General features: G+C 45.9%; 2 protein-coding genes across 9 annotated transcripts in view; both read left to right on the forward strand.

The window, feature by feature from the left end:
• BOD1 (biorientation of chromosomes in cell division 1) overlaps positions 1–21,995 on the forward strand; it is a 196,643-nt gene that overhangs the window by 97,874 nt on the left and 76,774 nt on the right. For 3 of the 7 annotated variants that reach the window (XM_069643577.1, XM_069643576.1, XM_069643574.1), the window contains exon 2: positions 18,891–18,968. The exons of 3 other annotated variants lie outside the window; for them this stretch is intronic. The gene's annotated coding sequence lies outside the window, so the exon portion shown is untranslated. Of the gene's footprint in view, positions 1–5,940; positions 6,021–18,890; positions 18,969–21,995 lie in introns of all 7 variants that reach the window. One more of the 7 variants, XM_069643579.1, reaches the window with a different exon arrangement.
• PTPDC1 (protein tyrosine phosphatase domain containing 1) overlaps positions 1–21,995 on the forward strand; it is a 980,126-nt gene that overhangs the window by 64,993 nt on the left and 893,138 nt on the right. The window lies entirely within an intron of this gene.

Here is a 21,995-nt window from a genome sequence, read left to right on the forward strand (position 1 = left end):
GAAATGATATCTTTTGCTGGAGCACAACCTGAATATGGCTGGCCATAGCTGGGTCTCACTGGATCAGGACTGTGTATTGTTGAACAGGTGAAAAAGGGCACCAGGATCCATCATTTTGATGCAAAATATTTCCTTTTTCATGGGATAGTTTGGAGCTAGCAGCCAATCAGCGCTTCTTTTCAACTCTCTTCTTTGGTGCACATAAGGAAACACACTGGCAGCCTTTCTTGGTGTGTTCCTGGTTCCATCTTGCCCCATATGTGCTTGGCAAAGACCGGCAGCCATCATTTTGGTGACTGCAAAAGGCAGTTTTTAAGGCAAGGCGATAGTGCTCAACAGTGCCAGCGCAGCCATTTTGCTGGTAACTGCTGAAGTGCAGATTGGTAATGGTGGGGAATTCTGCTGGCTGGGTAAATGGACCCCACAAACTGGAATGGAGGAAAGAATACAACCAAGACAAATTACTGTTCCAGAAACAAATCTGCGCATACAAGAAGGAAATACAAAAGGCGAAGAGAAAGCATTATGATGACAGAATCACCAATGACACCAACACACACAAACTTTCGACATCATTAAAGAAATGAGAAACCCACCTGGTTGCGACAACACTCCAACCCCCTCAGAGAAACGTTGCAATGACTTGGCAGACCATTTCAAGAACAAAATCTGTGACATCCGACAAATTGTACAAAACAGACCAACTATAACACACAACCGACCTGACCTAACGAAGAGCCACAGCACAAACTCCAAAACATACCTGAAATATCAGCGGAGGAATTCGCCAGGCTGGTAAAACGCAGCAAGAAAGCAGGATCACCCATGTATACCTGCCCCAACCCCCACCCCCCCCCCCCGACATCTACAAATCAATCCTTGCACAAGGAATGCCATCAGAATACTACAGAAACTTCCTAAATCTTTTCCTGGCAACGGGTATTGTACCAAGATCCTTCAAATCGGCATATATCAAACCACTCTTAAACACAAGTGGGGCCGTAGAAGACCGATTTCAAACATTGCCTATCCTGCAAAACTCCTAGAAACCTACGTATACAAATGTACCCAAGAGCATGTAGAAAAACACCAGCTGCTGGACCAAGCACAATCAGACACGCAAGAGGAACAGAATCGGCACTTAGATCCATCCGGGACACCTAAAAAGAAACGCAGATTCCAACACAACCTCGGCTCTGATTCTGCTCGACCCCTCCGCATCCTTCGGGACAGTTGGCCATGACACCCTAACCAAAAGATTGGAAGACATGGGGATAACTGACATGGCACTACTGGATTAAATCCTAATCATTCCTAGCAGACACGCACTACTCTTGATTAAATAATTCCTAGCAGATGGAACAGAAACAGTATGGATAAAACCATGCAAATCTACTCCATGAGTACCACAGGGATCCTCACTATCGCCACTATACTTCAACATCTACCAGACTCCAGTAATCAATCTTCAAAAAATTCGAAATTACATGCTACAACAATGCAGACGACACTCAAATTATCTACAGAATCGAAGACGCTGAAACTGATTACTCAACCCTAATTGAGTGTCTAAAAGAAGTCTTTAACTAGATGAATGCCAACAACTTGAAAATCAACCCAGGAAAGACAGAAATCATGCTTATATCCAAACACCAAGTGAACAGCACCTACATTCCCTGACCGACGGACATGGGAACCACGCCAACACCATCTAAGGTAGTAAAAAACCTGGGAGTACTGATGGACAACCCCCTAACCTTAGAACCACAAATAAATGCAATAATCAAGAAATGCTTCTTCCTCCTCCACACAACAAGAATCCTACATTTCATCTCCTTCGCCCACAAGACTCACAATTGTCGCCCTCATGCCAAGAATAGACTACGCAAACAGCCTCTACCTCGGGATGCCAGAAAACCCCTTGAAGAAACTACAACACATCCAAAATGCAGCAGCCAGACTCCTCCTCAAACTATCCAGAAGAGACCACATCACTCCAGCACTAAAAATACTACATTGGCTCCCAATCAAACACTCAATCACCTTCAAAACAATGTGCATAACACACAGGGCAATCAGCAGACAGGTAGTCTAATTACTACAAAAGAAAATAACAATCTACAATCCAACCCGACTCCTCAGATCAAGCGACAAAATCAGCCTGGAACCAAAACCATAACTCAAGAAAAAACTAGGCGGATCCTCCTTCTCCCACCTACCTGCAAAAACCTGAACATCATCCCAAAAGAAATAAGAAACATCAAAGAACACCTACAATTCAGAAAACTTCTAAAAACCGGGCTCTTCAACGCTGCAGACTCAATACAATTAAACAATCAAACTGGAAACACAAAACAAGATGAATTCAGGATGACACTCACAACACCCAGAACCGACGAGGGGAAACTCCTACATTAACAAGAGAGACTACGCTAGGTCGAATAGGACACTACCACACCCCATAAGGACAAATTGCCATTCCCTCCCTAAATCCTTCCAACAACCTCACCCACTCCATGAACGTTAAATTGTGTGAATGTTAGCAGCTGCCACAAATTGAACTGAGTTATGGACATGGGCATGAACCTGGCCCGGACGGAGTGAATGATGGCAGGTGCAGAGCCTGGACGTAGCTTCGAATGGTGGCGTGTGCTACGCTTCAGAGGGGCTGTGATCGATGGCCTACATGAGCAGCTGGCTAAGACTGAATGCCGACCACTGCTACACCTGGATGGAGTAGCGTTGGTTAACGATGGCGCATATGGACTGGATTGAGAATGCTATCGGGGGCCAGATTTGGATGGACTCCCGAACACCTGCTTGCCCCACATACAGACGGGTTTGACAGAGGTGGGTGGAGGCAGAACTTGGACACGGTTATAAATGTGGGTGGGCGTCATGTGTGGAAGGGACGGTGGGTGTCGGGCGATGCCGGCGCTAGATGGATGTGCAGAGATTTTTGCATGCCCCACCCCGAGGGAATATGGAAGTTTAGTGCCTCGCTTCCACGCAGCAATGCTAATTAACCAATCCACAAACAATTTCACCCCTCTTCATACACTTCTCAAACTCTAACCAAACACAACCACAACCCTACTGCACAACAATCCGCACTAACAAAACAAACCACACATAGGCTTGCACAACAGCACACGAAGGCTACCGACCGGAAAATACCCCAAGCCCAGTGAACGTGCTAACCGGGTTGAGGCTGCCAACGGCACTCTCTTCCCGGTTATTCCCACTAACTCGCCCCGCACCGGCCTGTTTTCAGAGCCGCCAGGGGACCACTCCGGTGGTGATAATGCGTGGTACAAATATCCTTTAACATTATGCCTTAGGAAGCTACCACATGTAGTATCAAGCTTCCTAAAAGACTTTAGGTATGTCATACAGGACGTTGGTGAAGTAATCAAGGAGCCTCGGAAGCGCCACCTTCTTCAATAGCGCAGCTCTCCTAATCAGTGAGTGGCAATCTGGCCCAGAAAGTCATATGCTCTCTGCTGCTTTTACTGTGTTTTGTATGTGTTTGGTCTTGAGATCATGGAAAATGTCTACTCCCAGGTATTCAAATGTGTTCACCTCCCATTTAATCGGTGGCGTTGATAATGTGTTCAGGGGTTGCCCTCTATGCCCCGCTAGGGGGAACAAACACTTTTGCGTATTGATCGTGATACAAGATGGGTCTGCGTAGCACTCAAACACATCTAAGATATACTCTAAGTTGGTTTCTCAGTGTTGTAGTAGGCATAGAAGCCTATCTTCAGCATATAGGGAAATCAGGTTCTGGCTGCCCTGTGTAACTATTCCTGCATATTGGTATTCCTTCCAGAGATACACCGCTAATGGTTCGAAGGCCAGTATAAATAATGTAGACCATGGGCAGCCCTGTTGTGTGCCTTTACCCAACAACCATTTTCCGACATGTGGGTGCCAGTCTTGACTCTTGCTACTGGATTGCTATATAGCAGCCGTACCCATTTAATATGTGGGCCCTATGACAAAGCTTTTCAGCACCGCCAGCAACCATGGCCATCTGAGCGAGTCGAATGCCTTGACTGCGTCGAGCGAGGCCACAGCTTAATGTTGTGTACTGTCACGGGTGTGGTCTTTGATATGGTGTAACCTCCTTCGGTTACATGTACTATTTCTGTTCGGAACATTCCCCGACTGTCTCGGTGTATAAGCTTGGATATTGCTGGCTTAAGCCTGTTGGCCATTAGAGCTGTGAGTATTTTCTCATCTTGATTAAGCAACGAAAGGAGTCAGTAAGATCTGCAGTCGGTGTCTCCCATTATTTGGCTTTAATAATGGGATTATAGCCGACTCGTTCAACGACTTATGGAGAAGGCCTCTGTCTAGCGCTTCATTAAGCATCGTTAGCAATAGGGTTGTGACATCTGAAATTAATTTATAAAATTCACTAGGTAATATCTGCATCAGGGCTTTACCGGTCAATAACCGTCTTATTGTATTTTAATTCCTCTATGGTTATGGGGGCCTCTAACCTGCCAGCAGCCTTCGCATCCAGCTTCGGGAGATCTATCTGTGGGCCTCATTTAGCTCAGAAAACCGGATTACTGATTTTTCTGCGTATAACTCCATGTAATGATCGTGAAAGCATTTATTTAGGCCTTCCGGTGTCCCACACAACTCCCCATTTCCCCTTACAATCTCTTGTATCATATCCCGCTCAGATTGACTTTTATGTAGCCAAGCCAATAAGCGTCCAGGCTTATCTCCTTCGGCATGTTGTCCTTCTACGTATTTCTTAGAACTCGGCATGCCAAATCTTCCGTAGTGCTCTAAACAGTCCTGCTGCAGACGGGCAACTTCCTGGGCTCGTTCTTTGGACAGATCACCTGAGCGATCTATGGCTTCTGTATCTTTAGGCTAGGATAATTTCGGATCATGAGATATGTAAGACTTGGCCTTGTTACTCTGTGACCCTCTTCCTCGGCCCAGTGTTTGTGTAGAAAAGGGGGCGGGGGAAGTTGGGACATTGGAGAATCCTATAAAATAGGATGGGTCATGGGTACGGGAAAGGGGGGGGGGGATATCATCTCACCATCTGTCATCTTGCCCCCACTCCCGGAAGCCCCCTCACCAAGGTGATCCTCCGGCACTGGTCTATCCCCAGGGTCTGGATCCAAAGGTGATGGCAATGTCCTGGCCGCCTGAGAGGGAGAGATCCCTGGGGACTAGTAGGTTAGACACGCTTTGGTTTTTCACACCAGGCATGCCGCAATAGAGGGTGGCCCCTGTTACACCAGTAGGACCACAAGGCAGTCCTACCCTTTTGCTCCTAGCAGAAACCCACAGCAATGGTGAGAGGGTCACCATGCTTAAGCCTGACAGAGGATCACAAAAGCAGCAGCAAAGGTAAGTAAAACTGTGTGTGTGTACCATCATAGATTCTAGACAGTTTTCTGCGTGATTTACAATGGCCATATCCTCGTAGATTGTCCCCTCTGCTTCATGAAAATGATTTCCAGTGACCATACTGTCATAGATTGAGGTTGCAAAAGCTGCATTATTTACACTAAGATTGCGGTCAGAAGCGTGCACCATCATGAAGTGATTTACAGTTGCACTAATACATTGTTGGTGCTGCTTCATGAAAGTGACTTACAATTGCAATGCTGGCATGTTGTGGACGCAGCCATCATGTATACTGATGGTAATGTGGTATATACTGGATTTCTTTGTTATCCCAGAAAAACAATCGTTTAGCTTTTTTACCGATTAGTTTAAAGAATGATCTGTAAAATGCACCATTTCAACACGTTATTTTATATATTTTCTTCGACGGTTGGGGGGGGGACACACTGCCCAAACTGCCAGTCTTTGTACGCTTGATCGCTCACAAAAATGGGGTACAAATACTCCCATCAAAAAGAGGAAATGGATTTTGAAGCATGTACCTTTGCTTTCATCCAGGCAGCTCAATGGATAGGTGTAACCATTAGAACACAGTGCTACAGGGGAAAAACTCAATTACCGCCTGATCTGAAGATGTGGTAATGTATATTTTAATGTGTTTGAAGTACTTGGTGCATAGAAATATTTATTACAATTTGTTTTACAGTCCCATTTTTACTCTTATTAAATACCCTCAATGGGATTAGGACTTACTATTTTGCTTCCAAAAAATAATTCTGCTCCCAACTTTAGGCAGTAAAATACTCCCAACTAAAAGCTCATCTAAAGCACTGCCTGCAGCTACTGACCTTGAATAGTTTGCATTGCTAGTGCCCCCCTCAGGGGCTGCCCACCTCCCAGGTACCACACACTGCCTCCAACACTAGCATACACGTGATAAAATGTTGGGTGACCGGGATCCCATCTTGTAAAATAATAAACTACTAAAAAAAAAACGTACTGTGAGAAACTGGAATGTACTCACAACCACTCTCCAGGGATCCTCTTCTCAGGTGACCAGGGAAGGGCTTTCACTCTTGGATCCCGACCCTGGGGTTGGGCAAGCAAGAGAGGGAACATCTGGGTGGAGGTCCTTTGGATTGGCGAAAGGGGGCCGGATGGCGTGACATGGTATCCACCTCCTTCCCTAACACTGACTTACCCGCCCTTCTCTCAACCTTCATGGGCTATTTCCATTCATGCCTATCTTGCCCTTTAAGTACCCACAAACTACTGAGAAGCAGCTTGGAGTAAGCACTTCCTATTACAAACACCACTCTAGTACTGGGACTAAGATGGGTATGAAGTCCTCCAATACTGAAGGTCAGGTATGTCCCATTGATTGGATTAAGTATGGTCTGGCAAGACAAGCTAATGACTCGCACCCAAGACCCATTTAATAGAGCTCAGGTGTATAGCGAGCAGGCCCAAACATACAAAACGAGTGGGAGAACAAGAAGCTGAGACGCTGTGGTGGGAAGAGACAGGTCTGGATGCTGGCATCCATCCCGGAGGCCCTGCAGCTGCTGGGTGCAGGACCAGAAAACTTTGAACTGGAAGGCGGGCAGCTGGGGTGCCAAACTGAAGAGAGGTGCTGCCCGTGCTGAGACCCAGTGACAGCTGGAGCTGCAAAAGCAAACGGTAGCAGGGGAGATGCGGTCCCGTCTATTGTGAAGTAAGAAGTCGAGAGTCGAGAATGACATTCAGTCAGGACGTGCCCGACGAACGTGACAATCTGTCTTCCCGCTACGGAGAAGGTGAGAGAGCAACAGGAGCAGCTGCTGTGGAAATGCAAAGCGCTGGTGAGTGTTGGAGGACACGGGCGGACCGCACCCAGGACTGCATGCAAGTGAATGTGAACTAAATTGAATACCGAACTGAATGAAAAGTGCATTTAAGTAAGATCACAGCATGTAAAACACTGACCGATTTTGAAGTTAAACAGACTTATTGATTACCAGACTGTATGTAAACAACACTGTGGGCATATGGAATATTGAACAAACCATTTAAGGATTCTAACTAACCGTGTGAGAAATGCCCAGAAGTCGATTGTAAAGCAAAAGACTGATGCAGAAGAGTGTTAAAATAAGTGAATACAAGTGTGAGAAGTCTGAAGCACTGTGTGGTCTGACAACTGGGCCTAGACCAGGGAGACCTAAATGATGACAAGCAAATGACATTGACAAGCAAAGGACATAGTGAAACAATTGCTAAAGCAAGTCAAAAGGTGGGTCAAGTAGACCTATTGTTTTCTTGTATTGAACATTAAGCAGATGAAAGCAGTGTAAGTGCTGCAGTGAAATCTTGGGGAAGGGAATCCTGACAGTTGAAAGAACTAAAATGCTGTCTTGGGGAAGGGAACCCGAAGACATTCTTTTTGTGTGAACTGTACTGAACCTGGGGAAGGGCACCTCCAAGATTTGACCGAACATTGTGGAGACAAGCCGCCATCAGAGCTGTTAAACTTTGGGATAGGGAACCCATGAAGAACTCTGAGCTAGGAACTGCAGTGACTTGACTTTTTAACACTACTGGCTAAAACCCCATACCACATTTTCTCTAGATAAGCATAGGTTTTTTGACAGACAAACTTTTGGACTTGGACACAGACTTCCCTTAGTTTTCTTTAGGCAGGAGAAATCCCTATCTTACTTGTAGGACCTTAAACCATCCTGATGTTTGAAATTAAATATTCTTTGAAACTTGTAATCTGTAGAGTGTCATCCCTTGATAATATAATTATCTCACAATACTTAAAATGTTCACCTAGTATGTGGCAACGCTGCAGCAGCATGATCACTATGCATGGTGCGCAATGGTGGTTGCACTGTTGGGCCTCAGTGGTGCGCCCGCACTCCTTTAAAGAGCTTAAAGGGTGGGTGCAGGGGGTGGCCCTTTTGTGCTTACAGCAGCCCCCATATTTTGTTACACCACAGCACTAATTAAGATACTTTTTTATTTTTTGGGGTTTTTTTTTTTGCTACCCTTTCTAGGGAAAAGTGCCATAGATGTTAGAGGCTTAAACTTTGGAAGTTTGAAATTGGGGTGTGAAATTCCATGACCCTTAAAACACGCCTCCATCACATGTCTAGTATCACTCTGTAAATCATAGAGATCTGCCCTTTATTGCTATGATGCGGGTTCGAGCAACTAATAAATTGTCCCTGCCTACATAGTTAGCCTGTCCTCTTCAGGCCCACCTCAGACCATTTCTGGAACTTGGACTTGTACAGTGATCTCAAAAAAGTGCAACCAGTACTACTGAGGGACGGAGGCCTTGAAGAGGGGTCACTCTGCATACTGTCCACACCTTCATATCTCAGAGTGCCGACCCTGGGACCAACAGCCATTGTGCAACCGTAACTGAGCGTAACTCTGAGTTCTCCAAAGTTATCCACCGCTTTCCATCTTGGGGCCTGAGGCGATCATAAAGCACCTGTAGCTGTGCTGTGTGGTAATATAACCCTCCAAATCGGGGAAACCCACCGCTTAGGGCAGTATCCAATGTTTGTAGAGGATACTCGCCTTTTTGCCTTGCAAAGGTAATCTTATTTTAACCTCACCCAGAATTTTTTTGCAGTACAGAGATGGGCAATATAGTAAAAATAAAGAGAAGTCTAGGTGACAAATCATTTTTAAAATGCTTGTCTGAAACATTCCATACAAATGACTGATAGAACTCATCCCCAGAAAGGATCGTAGTTCTCCTTCATCCTTGGATGCCACCATTTTTATTTATATTTCTATGGCACTAACCATGTCTGACTTAGGTTTGAGGCCAGTTGCAGAGATCTCATGACCCAGGTATTCAACAGAACTTTCAATAAACGCACACTTTTCCCTCCTTCATGTGATCCCTCTGCTTCCAATATACTCAGGACACGCTCAAGTGCCACTTCATGCTCCTCAAAAGTTTCATCACAGACCAAGATATCCTGACTGCAGTATACTCCAAAGATTGTCCATCACTCACCTTTTGGAAAAATGATGAGGCACAAACGGTATCCTGCAGAACTGAAATATAACCTCATGAGTGATAAATGCAGTCCGCTTCTTCAACTACTCTTCTAGCTCCACCTGGAGGTAAGCCGACGCCATATCTAGTTTGGAGAAAATCTTCGCCTTCTCTATCGCAGCTAGCATTTCCGACATATTGAGAAATGGATGCCTCTCCACCACCACACACTTATTCAGCTCATGAAGATCTATACATAGCCTTAATTCTCCACTAGCCTTTTTCACTACAGCCAAAGGCAAAATCCATTCGCCGCTCCCTGCGGGTTCTATCACCCCTGGTCTCCTCAACTTGTCCAGCTGACATCTAACTCCCCCTCTGAACACTAGCAGTACCGAGCGTAGCTTTGCTGCTACCAGAACACTCCCTTCCTTAAGGACAATTTTGTGCCTGATACCTTTCACACTCCCCATCGAATCAGTGAACACTCACTTGAAATAGTCCACACATAGCAGGTTCACATGCAATACTTGTTCCTCTGTGTTGGGATCCAACCTGATCACCAACTTCTTTTGTTCTCTCCTCCCAAGAATGTCGTCTCCTTTTTCGTGACCTATATCTTACTATTTGCTTCTCTACCCTTAAATTTCAATCTTGCTGTGGAATAACCTAATCAATCTTACCCAAGTTATATCCACTTGGCCTTCTATCCGGTGCTATAGGTCTCCAACCTTACAACCCATAGCATGCTCATACACCTCCCTTGACATCAAAGATACCTTAGCACCCGAATCGGCCATCATTTTCACCTGACATTCACAAATATCTTGGCAAAGGGACTTGCATACTTCATCGTCCAAACCTTGCACCATATTGACAGTAATGGTGTCGGCTTGTTTATCCTATCCAGATGAATGTTGATGCTTGTCTCGAACGTACAAAAAGTTTGACACTCCCCCATCCCCCAAGGAAAGTTCCTGCAACAGTTTGCATAATTACCCCATCTTTTGCATTTCAAGCTTGTCACTTTTCTTCCGGGACACGCTGGAGAACCTGCACACCGAAATCAGTTGTTCATCTCCCTGGCTAGCGTTCCCTTATTGTTAGAAGCTCCTCGTGGGCAGGGAGGTCCAGGTTTCTGTCCTCCTTCCCTTCTCTTCAGACCCAACCTTAAGGATCTCTGCAGTAGGTTCTTTGGGAAATTTAGCAACGTGTGCCATAGACTGTTCAACCCGTTCTGCTAAGGCAATTACTTCATCTCGGGTTGGTTCATCAACAGTGTTATCATTAACTGGTCTCTTATGTGCACATCCATCATATTGCCAAATGTGCATGTTAAAGCGAAGTGTCGTAGGGCCGTAACATAACTACTCTACACTTCCCCTTTTTCTTGCATTCGGGCACCAAAATTGCATCTTTATAGAATTGTTTTTTTAGTTTTAAAGTGGGCATCCAGTTGCCTAAATGCAACCTCCAGCTCATTATATCGGGTAATGTGCCAAACTGGTTGGCCCTCAAAGCCCAGAAAGTGCATTAGTAGTGACACTTTGCGATCTGTTTATTTTGTGTTGCCACATGCTGCTAGTACATGGTGCATACTTTTTTCCATCGACTCCATGGTCCCGCCCCCTCCCCTCATTGGTGGATGGATTTCTCCTGGATAGCGATGCTGTAGGCCTGCAGGCCGGTGACTGTCATTGACGTTTTTTGGGCAAGGTAAGGTGTACCTAGTGAGAGGCACCTTCCATTTTCTGGTGGGTTTGCTCTGCATTTCCCTTTCAGCTCTCGGTGCACATTTACAATATCTGTGGCTTCCCGCATGTGCCACACTTGGCTGGAACTGTGAACGTTGGCATGTGCCAGACTTGGCTGGAACTGTGAACGTTGGCATGTGCCACACTTGGCTGGAACTGTGAACGTTAGCATGTGCCACAATCATGAACATTAGCCTGCGTCGCATCTAGATGGAATGCAATTGTCCGCATCTCCCACGCTTGGATGGAATTGTGAATGGGAACATGTGCCACACTTGGATGGAACTGTGAATGATAGCATGTCGCACGCTTAGAATTGTGAATGGTAGCATTTGCCTCACTTAGATGAAATCATGAACATTAGCCTGAGTAGCATCTCGATAGAATACAATTGTCAGCATGTCCCACATTTGGATGGAACTGTGAATGGTAGCATGTCCCACACTTGGGGAATTGTGAAGGGAATGGATTGCGGGAATAGATGGACGGAATAGATTGACGAAATGGGTGGATCAGGATGTTGTGGATGCATGTATGGAGTGACGGATGGAATGAATGGAACAGATGGACGCATGTGAAATGAAGGATTGAATGTATGGCACAGATGCAAGTGGAATGAATGGAGGGTATGTATATAGAGTGGATAGAATGGATGAACTATAGAGAATAGACGAAATTAATAGAACTGGTGGATGGGGGATGAAATGGATGGATCGGACAGACGAGTGGAACTTCGGATGTATAGATAGATGGCGGGGAATGAGTGGATGGATGGATAGAGGGATTGATGGAAAGGATGCTGGATGGAATGGATGGACGCTTGTGTATTCCCCCCTGTTGCTTTAACCCCAGCCCCCTGTCTCCATGTTCCATGTCACTCTGTTCCCTGCCATCATGTTCACGTACCTCGTCTCGGCGCTTCAAAGATAACCATCACATCACTACGCTTACTCTCTACTATACACCATCATTCAACTAGAACACAGCTATACCCCTGATTAATTCAGCCTAGCTGTTCACATGGGTATACGACCCCATGAACACCTCACCCTAATAAAACGCAGCTAGCCAAGCACATTCTGGCCTAGTTGCTCACATATGCGTCCTTCAGGCCTAACGCAGCCAGAGCCCAGTCTGGGTGTCCAACCACCAGACTGCACACATACGACTATCTCCAGCACCACACCTAACGCTAGTATGCAACTACCACCTGGCAATTACATCAGCTGCACACATCTGGTGCACCCACGCAACCTATGACACTATCTCTCTACTGACAAGAACTATGGATCCGTAGGGCGTTCAACCTACCAGCGCTTTGCGTTCATACCAATGACCTATAGAGCACTATATAAATGCCAAGTAACGTAACATTTTTACAGTTCCATGAGAGGGCATACAAATCGGGGGACCTGGCACACCTGACATGGCCGTGTTGGGAGGGTTGCGGGGTGGAGGAGGGGACTCCAATATCAAAATAGAAAGAAATAAAAGCTTGCCATACTATTTATTACCCGCCCAGCTCAACTGTACTTGCCAAATTGCTCATCTCCTCTCCCACTCCGCATGGAAGCAACTTTTTCGTTCCGCAGGTCCGAGGGGGAAGAGATCTGGCCTGTTTCTCTACCAAAAATCTTATCAGTTCGCCTTTTGACCACCACCTGGCCAGGATAGTGTGCGCTATATCACCAACATTTCCACTGTACAAACCTCAGATTTTTATAGTTGTCCTCTAAATTGAGAGTGCCATCATTCCCTTCAACACCTGTTTTTGCTCCTTTTAGATCTGGATTAGTGTCGGTCCTACTTACTTGGGCTTCCAATGTGGTGAGCTTTAACCGTATTCCGTGGTTTTCTGGGATAAACTCCATCTTCCCCCTTTCTGCACTTTCACCAGGAGACTTGTAACCGTGGCTTTGCCTGCATCCCATGCTACACCCGACGATATCCCTTCCCTACTTTATTTCCCCAAAGCAAAATTTCAGGGCCTTCCTTGGATGCCCCCGATGTTTTAACATTAAGTGTCAATATCATAGCAGTTGCCACCTTATAGAGACAACCAAGCTTTTAGCGATTTGCAATTAAAAAAAAAGTGTAAACATCTGATACCTACAAGCACCACAATGTGAAAGATGATGCCAGGGATTCCGAGATACTGAAAGACTCTTTTCAGGGTGACTGTATTGACCGTTTTTCTGACTGATCTAGCATCCAGCAGCGCATTTATAGAAACGCATGTTCCAGCTGTTCTTAGTTTGGGCTATTGTGTGCCGCTTGAGACAGCTATAAGGCAAAGCTATTGCACTGGAGTACAGATGGGGAGGAATGGCATATGAGGGACACACAGCGTGTAAGTGTTTGGTTATGTGCCCACTGCCATGCTAATCCTATGGCCATTCCCCACCCAGTTCCTTCTTCTCCCAAAACGCCTCCAAATGGAACTCTTTGAGCTTGCTTTAATCAAGGCTCACAAACTTTGCACTTGGTGTTTTCTCAAATGAGAACAAAATTGTTGCCAAAAAATTAACTCTTCTCCTCCCTGCTCCCCTCCCCTCCTTCCTTCCGTCCCCCTCAGCTTGCATGTCTGAATTCTTTCCCATCACTCCCTCTGACATCTCCCTCCTCCTTCATAAATCCCACCCCACTGCTCCCCCTTCTGGTCCCATCCCTTCCCTCCTTATTCCAAAGTTTTACCCCTCTTATCCCTTATCTTACTTCCTTCTTCAATATCGGTCTCTCTGCTGCCTCCTTCCCTACTGCTTTAAGCACAACACTATTATCCCTTTTCTGAAGAAACCTTCTGCTGATCCCCTTCTTGCTTCCAACTTTCGTCCAATCTCACTTCTACCTTTCCTCTCTAAAATACTCAACGCTTAGCCTACTCTCAGCTCTCCACCTTTGTCACTAACCTCTCTCTCTACTTCCCCCTTCTCAATCTGGTTTCGGCTCTAAACAATCCACTGAGACTGCTCTCACCAATGTCCTTAACTCCCTCGTCACCGCTCGCTACTCTAAGCAATCCTCAATTCTCATTCTCCTTGACCTCTCTGCTGCCTTCGATACTGTCGCTCACCCTTTACTTAGCAATACTCTTTCCTCTTTTGGTTTCAAAGGCTTTGTCATTATCTAGCTCTCCTCTTACCTCTCCCAACGTTCCTTTGCTGTCTCTTGGGGTGGTCGTTCCTCCCCTACCTTCCCTTTAGACCATGACATCCCCCCAAGGCTCCGTCCTGGGTCCCTTCCTATTCTCTCTTTACACTTCACTCCTCGCCCCTATCATCTCCTCCTTCGGGATCTCACACCAGTTATACGCTGATGACACCCAGCTATCTCTCTCCTTTTCTTCCTTTACCCCTGATCTACATCTAAAGCTCTATTCTTGTCTTACCACCATTAAAAACTGGATGGCATCTCACTATCTTTCTCTTAACACTGATAAAACATGAAGTACTATTATTTCTCTCTAACACACTTCCTTCCCCTACTCCCCCCTCCTTCCATTCATTTTCCCCCTTGTAACTTTCCTATTTCCACCCATGCTCGTAATCTAGGCATTTACTTTGATCCTTCCCTCTCTTTTTCCCATCATATCTCCCTTACCTCTCCTGCATGTCGCTACCACCTCTAACATCTGTAAAGTCTGTTCCTCTCTCACCTTTCATGCTACCGAACTTTTAATCTCCTCCCTCATCTTCTCTCGCCTCTTCTACTGTTCTTCCCTCTTCCTCTCCCCTTGACTCCATCTGTAACTCACTTTCCAACCTAGACTGGCTTCCTTTCTACTCCCAACTTAAATTTCACTTCCTTTGTCTTGTCTTTAAATCTCTCCATGATCTTGCCCCTCCATATCTCTCCTCTCCTTTCATTCCACACTCCCTCTCGCTCCCTCGCTCCGCTGATCTCTTCTTACTTTCTGTTCCCCCATCCCCTTGTGCCTCTTCTCGTTTCAGCTCCTTGCCCCTTTCCACTGGAACTCTCTGCCTCTTTCTATCAGCTCCATCCCCACCTATTCTTCATTCCGTTCCTCATTCATTCCCCCCCACTGACACCCTGTTCTCTCTCCCTCTTTCTTTCTATCCGCTCCCTCTAGTACCCCCATCTCAACTCTATTCACTCTCCCCCTTCCTTCCTATGACCTCTCTTCCTACTATGTAATTTACTCCCTAATCTCTCCCCCTCATCCTTCCTGCCACACTCCACTCCCCCGTTCTCATATGCAAATTGTTCTACATACTGTTTTTTGGTCTAATTCATGTTTGTTTGCTTTTACTGATCTGTGTTGTGTATTCTTTTTGTTAACCTGTAAAGCGCCTTGGATTAAGGCACTATATAAATACAAATGAGTCTTCTGAGAGTCAATGAATTAATTGGCGTTGTAAACCCGGCTACTGGTGTAATTTTTGTCTTACCAGGTCTGGCTTCAGCCACTCGATATATAAGCACTATGCGTTTCCTTCTCCGAAGTCCTGTTTTACACGAGCCAAAACAGTTGGCTTTGCCAATGGTTGTTTTAAAAAAAAAAGTTTATACATGTACATCCTGCAGAGGTGGGATCTGTCAGTTTCGACTGCAGTGTACCCTTCATAAACGGGTGCACCAGGCAAAGGAGCAAACACTTTCGGAACAGCGGGTGACTGTTGGCCTCTTAATCAAGTGCTAGGACTTGCGTTGCACGGCACGTTATAAAAGCTTTAAAGCGAACATAGTTATTTACAAATGCTTCCTGGCCTGCCTGGCGGTGGTGGCATATACTAACCAGGTTGTGAATGAGGAGATCGGCCACTATGAGCCGGAATTTCCATTAATGTAATTTAATTTGCATCTATAACATGGCGTTGTGCACATTTAAGGAGCTGTCAAGACTTGAGACATGCGGTGGGCCTGACCTGAGAAAGCAATGGTTATATCTATGCCTTTTATACAGTGCATATAGCGGTTTCCTTGTTGTGTTCGACAATAGTGAGGTATTTTCCTATTGTGGCATTGTAGTTTCAGAGTGAAATTGGTCAATCTCTGAAGAGTATCTGTTAAAAGCATATCCAACTCCTTTCTTGCATTTATGCATTGACAATTAATGCAACTGTCCAAAAACATGTTATAGTGTTGGGCATTCTACGAATCTCGAAGAATTGGCAGTACATGTGTTTTTTTTTTTTTTTTATTAATAATTAATTTTATTTGCCTTTTACATGCACTTGTTAATGGCACGGCAGAATCGATGCTCACTCCGTTTCTACTTTTGTGTTCTTCATGAGTTCCACTTTGCGGTGTATGAAATGAAGATTTGGTTTTTTGTAGGTTGACCTCCTGTGATTCACTTGGCTCACCACTAGCCATCCGCTGCAACGCCCCACACCATCCATACTTCTCGCTGTTTTTCGCTCAGTGAGCATGCAAAATTAGCACACTGGGCAGGCATGACGCACAATGTGCCCAGATGAGTGCAATGATTCCTCTAAGGAGGGGTGCAACTCCCAAAGACTGGGATGTACACCAGGAGAGCGTAGCAAGCTTGTAAGGTGAACAATTATCATTCCTACCTTTTTGTCATTATCCCAGGATCCTGGCCTCCCTCTTGCTCATCACAGCCTTCTCTTAGGGTTTCTATTTTCCAGGCTCTCTCGTCTCTCCTCCTTGCTTCTATTGGTTCTTCCCTCCCTTGAGCGCTACTTTAACGCTCTACTCCTTTGAGCCCATTCTCTCACTCCTGTTCCCATGGCGCTCTCGTCTGTTAAGGTGTCTTCAATCTTTTTCCCCTCCTCTGTGAATTTACTCAGTAACCACCTCTGTTCTGTAAACTCCCAGTCTCGAACCCCACGACTCACTTTTTCCCTCTTAGTGTGGTCACTGGCCTTGCCTTCTTCACTACCGGGACGCAGTTATGATTCATTCCACTGGTCACTACTGTTATTGTCCTCTCCATCCCTCTGAGCACTGTCCTAACTATCCCCACCTTACTCGTCCCTTTGGGCACTATTATCACCATCACCACCTACACTCCCTTTACTAGAGTGTCAAGGCGAACCAGTCTCCAGCTCCTTACCAGCAATACAATTGTTTTAGTCTTCAGCAGGTCCCACACTCCAGCCTTCTGGGCCTCTCCCCCAGCCTCCTGTACTCTGTTCTAAGTGCAGTTTCTCCTGCTCTTTCATCCAGCCTTCTCCAAAATAACCTGTCCCCAAACCCCTCACTCCACCTTCTGCTCAATACCTACACTGATCGACTGGGCGATATGCTCTTATAGTGTTGTGTTGCACCTCTGGTGATGGGGGGCTTCATGTGGTTTAGCTGGGCTGGGCCTTTGCTGCTGGACTCTTTCTGGGATGGCTCACAACCCTTGTAAAGAACTCTGAATTGTCCCACTTCTTTGTGGTCCTCTCTCTTCCTGCCATACATGTCCCTTCCTTCCAGATGATTTCTGGTGTAAGAGAACTCAATCGGGTCTCCTCGGGAGGCTAGTGTAGGGCTTGGCTGGTGACCCTCCCTCTGAAGGATGCCTTCCAGTTTTGCTGTGGGATTTGGGGCTAGTCCTCTTTCTAGGTAGTCCTTGGGGGTTGCGTCCCCAACCCTCCACCTGTTGTAGAATGCACTGTGTGGAAGTGGAGGCCTTGTTATATCGTGGGCTCTGTCCGGTTTCCATCCCTAATTCAGGTTCCTCGTTTTCCCTCCAAAGATTAAGATGGGATTTCTGTACCAGTGAAAGGGAAACTGAGCGGACAGGCACTGCTGGCCCCACCTGAACCACTGAGCCTGTCCCTGGCTTACCTTAAAGGAGCAGTAGCTTAAGAGTCCCCAGCTTCAGTATGAGCAGAAACAGTGCCTTGGTTTGGGGGGGGGGGGCTTAATTTTTATAATGCCACGTGGTCTCTGATCCTTTGGTATAAAGGCTCCTTCCCTTAAAGAGGACCTGTCCCTAGTTGATGCAATATGACTGTCCCTTGGCCCCTGGATGGTACGATGGGTCAGTCCCACTGATTCCCCATTTCAGGATATCCAATAGCTTGGGGAGCCACAAGTCTACTTGCTCACCCCACTAGATTTCCCTAGAACGAGGAAGGGCCTTCATCAAAGGACGTTTGTGTGCGACTTCTTTTTGCACTGATGAGGCAGCACAACGAGTTGTATTTTCACTTCAGGTCAGTGTTTAGTGAGGCAGTTGCAAGAAAGTTTCCTGGGTGAGGGTCAACCCCCTGCGCTGTTCATTTTTGGATGTAGGCGTACAAAGTGGTTCAAAGTGCTATGATGCAGCCGGAAATTGGTTGTTGGGGCTATGTGAAACCATTATTATAATGAAAATATATAGTTTGAGTTTATAAAACCTAACAAATGCATCATTGACCGGATGCTAGATTATATTTTGCTTTAGCTGTGTTGCAATACATGAGCAGTTGTCAACTGATTACATTTTCTTTTTTAGAAACCTTTTTTGTTGTCTATTTTTTCAATTTCCGAATCTACCATAACTTTGTAAAAACGATGCTAAATCTAGATATATCATATTTGTAAAGTTCAACAAAGATTGAAAAATCATAATGGCGACTGCATTACTACATGTACGACTGACATTCTAATGTAACCTGTTTAATAATAATAAATCTGGAAAAGGCCATTAGCTGCTCACTAAATTGTGCGTGCAGAGAAGCTTTTAAGTCCCATTTTCCTTTTGCTCTCTACCTTTACACGCAAGACCCAAGACGATATAAGCATACCATTTGCCCCCCCCCTTCTGTCAAGTCATTTTTCCCACTTTCTTACAGATTTCTGCCTGTGTTGGATTCCTCCGTCTAAAGTGCCATGAAATCTGTGACGTATTAATGACGTTAATTTGTCTATAGGTAAATATTTTGCTTTCCTTACTTGAATATCGTAAAGTAAAAAATTGTTTCATTGTTCAAAATGTTCGATAGGAACATGATCTAATGTGGGTTGATTCTTGTTGCGCTCCCACGTACTGATGTGTGACATTGCCTGTTTTTTATAAGTGGGTTACATTTTAAGTAATGTGCTTTAAAAAGCTTTTGCGCAAAAGTAAATGCATTTGCCTAATAAAAATAACTATTTACGAGGCACAAAGCTAGTTATTGAGATTTCTATTTCCAAAATAATACATTTAATGGCCATTAATATGAGAATTCTGAATAATGAAATGCCTGCCAAAGTTTCAAGGCAGATAGAGCAGAAGACCAGGATTATTCTTTTATATGGATGTTTGGCTCCATTAGGTGGGCCTGGGTATAGGGACTGGCGACAGTGGAGTGAGGGAGATTGGGAGGGAGGTGTCCGAGGGGTAATTTGAGAAAGGGTTCCAGTAATATAGATGGGTAGGTTGGGAGGCTTACAAATTGGGACGTGGAACGTCCTGGGACTTGGGATGTACCAGAAGAGACGGATGTTGGGAGAGTGCAAGAGAGTACAAAGAATACAAGTCGCCTTGATACAGGAGACTTGCATGGGTAAGAACGAGTTAGGGAAATTAGGGAATCTATGGGGAGGACAGGTAGTTGGAATGACTTACTCAACCCAAGCAAGGGGGGGTACTCATCTGGGTAGCTGGGGGGGGGGGGGGTACAACCACTGAAGGTGGAAACAGTGCTGAAGGATGACGTAGGTAGGACGGTGATGATACCAGGTCTATGGTAAGGTAGAGCGATTTGCCTGGTCAACTCATACGTGCCGAACACTGATGGGGAATACTTTCTGTCGGTTCTACGTATGATGGAGACATACAGGGGTGATATAATTGTGTGGGGAGGGGACTTTAATTGTCACTTAAATGAGTGCCTTGATGGGTCTGAGAGGGGGGGGGGGGGTCCCTAAGAAGCATATGACAAAGTCACTCATAAGATAATGAAGGAACTTAACCTAGTGGAGGTGGGGAGGAAAAGGGATACTCCTATTATTCGGTCGTGCATGGCTCATACTCTCGTCTGGATTACCTCATAACTGGGAGAGAATATTGTCAGCACAGGAGCCGGAATACCTGGGACGCACCCTGTCGGACCGCGTCCCCCTTGGTGGTTACACTGTTTGGGGCTAATGAGAGATCTCCCCGACAGTTATGGCGAATGCAAAGAGTCATTAGGGGATGGGGCATTTGTTGGCGAACTTCGGGAAGGGATTGTGACCTATTTTGAACTGAATGAGGGATCGGTAGAGTCAAGGGAGTCTCTCTGGGAGGCCTTTAAGACTATAACACGGAAGTGCCTAGCCATGACAGTAGGTATGCGCAGGTGGCTCCTCGATACGCTATGGCAAATGGAAACCCAGGTGGCGGATCTAGTTGGGGAGGCGGCAAGGGGGCCCTGGTGTGGGGGTGGGGGAGCCTGGCGCAGAAACTTGAACTCCATCAGGAGACTCTGGCAAGCCTGTCGAAGTTTGATAGCAGTAAGCGGGATGTTCGATTACAGAGGGAGGGAGTTGGTAGGAAAGTTACTGGCCTGGCTGATAAGCGAGGAAAACCTGAGTCTGGTTATTACCCAAATATGGACTAACTTGGGGAAGATAGTGGGGACCCATGGAGAGATTAACAAAGTCTTCGACATTTTACAAGGAGCTGTATGAGTGAGAATGCGTATGCTGAGGCAGATATGGAGGACCTTATGGACTCACTACAGTTAACAAATCTAGGGGAGTATATAAGGGAGGAATTGGAAGCCCCGATCAAGGAGGGAGATATTCATTGGGCGATCCGCAATATGAGGAAAGGCACTGCACCGGTTGCACCGGAGAGTGGTGCAACTGTTGTGGTACCCATTGGGTAATAAGGGGAGGTCCACAGTGTTTGAGGCGGTGAGAGGGATGTGGAAGAAATATGTTGGCACAAGACGGGCCGGGGGGCAGTACGATGGAGCTGAAAAGCCACCAGGCAATTGGGAGGGCAGGAATACAGAGGCTTTGTGAAAAGGGGTGAGACAGTGGGAGATGTTTTCAGGGTCTGTTCCTGACATACGGTGCGGTGGTCCGAAGACTGGTATAGATTTGGGAGGACCAAATGGGGGGGGGGGGGTAGAGCATGGATCTCGCAGATCTATAAAGCCCTGCGGGAAGGGGAGCTGAAGGAAAAGTGGGAGAAGGACATGGGATACCAAATATTGGAAAGAGAGTGGGCACAGGTATGGTAATTGATCCGGAAGGTATCGCGCAATGCCAGCTTTCAGCTGGTCCAATTCAACAACATACACCGCCCGGCTCTCAGTGACACTATAGATCACAAAGGATTGTCTGCCGTCAACCATGGAAAGGGCGGAGAGGCCTGGATGGAATAACCTGGATACTTGAATGTGGGATGGAGGGGGAAGGGTGATGTGGGGTATCTTTGGGGGTTGTTTATTATGTTTAAAAATGCTAATAAATGTTTTTAAAAAGATGCGAAAAATCTAAAGATCACACGAGACCTAGGGAGAAGTCAAGGTCGTTCACGCCATCGACTCTGGCAGTGATTTTGCATGCCAGTCCCTCGACCCCCATCAAGCCGCTGAAGACTTTGACGTCAGCTGTGCCACATTTGCCAGCTACGCCATCAGATCCAAGCGCCCCTACAAAAACGGCGCCAACAAAGATAATATCGACAACGTCTAAGCTTATTGGTACAACACCTGACCAGGCTTATGCTCCACTCCCAAAAAAAGTTCTTTAAATCACTCCTATATTTGAAGAGGAAGAGCAATCCGACAATGATGAAGCCCCATTTGGCTTGCAGTATGGTACACCCAATGTACTAGAGAGCTTTATCGCTGAGGAAAGTAGAATGCAAGACCTACATGAGAACTTGCAAACAGCAATTGGGTTGATACCTCAGGGGAACATGCAGACTCTTCTTACAGATTTATGTCAAAAGTGGTCAAATATTTGGGTTGGAGCCA

The sequence above is a fragment of the Ambystoma mexicanum genome, chromosome 2p (assembly GCF_040938575.1).
Source record: "Ambystoma mexicanum isolate Mex_15411 chromosome 2p, UKY_AmexF1_1, whole genome shotgun sequence".
NCBI classification, from domain to species: Eukaryota; Metazoa; Chordata; class Amphibia; order Caudata; family Ambystomatidae; genus Ambystoma; species Ambystoma mexicanum.